The sequence below is a fragment of the Triticum dicoccoides genome, chromosome 6B (assembly GCF_002162155.2).
Source record: "Triticum dicoccoides isolate Atlit2015 ecotype Zavitan chromosome 6B, WEW_v2.0, whole genome shotgun sequence".
NCBI lineage: Eukaryota > Viridiplantae > Streptophyta > Magnoliopsida > Poales > Poaceae > Triticum > Triticum dicoccoides.
In genome coordinates, this window is record NC_041391.1 from 549,915,133 (window position 1) to 549,917,824 (window position 2,692).

The following is a 2,692-nucleotide window of genomic DNA, read 5'->3' on the forward strand; positions in this document are numbered from 1 at the left end:
GCTCTCCTCTCCCCTTTCTGTCCCAACCTTCATTCCTGCTTTTCCGCCAATTCACTAATTGAAATAGTTCAGATCCAGCACTTATATCCCTTTTATATATATATAGAATCAGGTATCTGCTTTCCATGGTTCCTGATTTCGGTATCTTTCTTGTCTGCACTTGATGAAATCCCTTTCTTTTCTTCTTGGCATACAGATTGGATTCTTGTTGATCCAATCGGAACTCTTGAATTGAGGGGTGGCCGTGAAAGAATCACTGTTTTGATGATATGAATGAAAACAAGAGATTTCATTCTTCATGGCATATTTCAAGACTAGGGTACCTGCATTCTAGGTCTAGGACTTGTTGCTTCGGATCAGTTCCCTTTAGAAGCAGTTTTCCTCTTCTTCAATCTCGAATCCCGAAGGGGAGGCTCTAGTTGCCAAGTAAGAAAAGATCTCGGTAGTTCAATTCATGCATGTGAAAGTTTATCTGCCAAATACAGATGATACTTGCCACTACTTGACCGAAACTGGGACTTGAGGAGGAATGAAATTCTAAGGGAAATCAATCAACTAATTGAAATAGTGATATCGGTATCGGAACTCTGGAGAAGGGCCCGGCCTAAGCGCCCTCTTGAGACTTGGACTCGAAAGAGGGAAAGATTAGTGGGTCAATAACCAAGTTCCCCGATTGGATTCCAGTATCTGATCAAGCCGAAGTAAGCAAGTTCCGGATTCGAGTTTCCTTTTCTGACTTGAATTCAAGTAGGATTCCACATCCACTCGGTATTCTAGGTGTACCAAGTCTTTTTCTTCACTCTTTAGAGGGAAAGTATGCTTTGGATTTGCTCAGTGATACAGGTATGCTTGCCAACCCTGCTGCATTGTCTTGATCTCTCCCTGGGATTCGGAACTTGGATCTGGGAAAGGAGGCTTAAGAAGAATATGACTCCATATTAGTAGTAGTATGTTGCACTAGACTCATATGATTAGGAAGCGATAGAAGTTATCGAAAGCAAAAAGGATAGGGGCAAGAAAAGGGTTTGAAAGTTCATTCTCACCCCTACAAACTTTCTTTTCTTCTTGGCGTACAGAATTCTCTGCCTTTAGTCACCCTTAGCGCGAACCATCTTCTTTTCGAAGGACGGAGTCGAGACTCCTATCTATTCGTAACACTTGCACGATGAACTATTCGTCCCACTATCTCCCTTTCCATGAGACCTACTATACCCCTTTTCTACCTATACCTGGCTAGACTCGTGTACCTCGATTTACGTACATTCACCTAATTTACTAACGTTATTGCCTGCAATCGAGCAAATACCAATAAGACATTGATCTCTAAGGAGCTGTTACGAAGTGTCGCAGTCGCTGCTAACGGTAGGATTTTCTATCACGTTTTTTTTCATTAACGTGCTTGCACCCACTAGTTTACTGCTTGCTTTAGCTTAGCTTTCCTGAAACCATCAACTCTAGCTTTTTGAGCAGGTTTTTACCAATCTGGTATCCGCTGCTGATCCATATTCTCAGATACCCGCTTTCTTTACGACAGTATAGTATCCTGTATGCTGACAAGATCCATGAAGTAAAAAGGAGGGATATGGACTCCATCCTATAAACTCAATATATAGAGGCTACTCCGGAAACAGGAAGAAACCACACTCAGCATACAACACTGACTCGTCTTAGACAGGCTTTTCTAAATACTCAATTAGACTATTATGTACTTGACTTGCTAGGAATTGGATGAAACTATTAATGCATCCCATTATCTATTTCTTCATTCAGCTATGAGAGCTAGAAATTGATAGAATTTATCCATTCTACTTCCTCCACTTCTTTAAAAGCTTCTCCAATCACACTTATTACAATCTCACACACTTCTTCTTCTTCCTGACCTTGAGCGCAGCGCTGAAAATCCAGTATAGATTTCATGATATATCAGGTATAGTGGTTTGAACCAGCTCATGCTTCAGTCCAAGTGTTTGCCGTACGCCTTCCTTAAAGGGCTTAGTTTAATCAGTAGTGGTCCTATCACGGGTGTCACATTCATTTTGACCTATCCGGGAGACCCTATTTGATTAAGAGATCCATGCGATGCCAGAATCCGTCACTAAAGCACCGTATTGAGAAATAGATACCCAGCTGAGGAGTAGATGAGGGGCAATGAAATCCATCTAAAGAATGCCGTGGAAATGCTACTTGTTGAATATCAAAAATATAGGATATCGAAAGGTGATGCGAGCGCTAGCTCATCTTAGAAGTGAGGTGAAAGATTTCTTTGATTTCGCGATCGATCCTATTTTGCTGGTGAGAAAGCAGAAAGGATTGGAAAAAGTACCAACTTCTTGTAATTCTGTATGCCAGCTCCTATCATATGTGCTAAGAGGGCGTTAAGCGGCCTGGGACTCTTATTTATGATCTTGTTTAGGATTGGAAGAGCGGAAAAGCTAAGGTACATCAGCATGGGTTCTATTCTCGTCTTTCAAGTACCTACCCTGGTATCACCTATGTAGATTGGTGGGGCTTTAGGACGGACTCCAAAGTTGACTGTTGAATCTCAGTATGTATGGCCAAGGCTCACTCATTCAACCCGCGAGAAAAGCGAGTCTTGAACGAAGGAAGAATAGTTGCAGGATCCTGGGTTCGGTATGATCGTTCTTCCAATTCATACTAGCTACGATCTTTCCCTGCTTAGAGGATCCAGCAG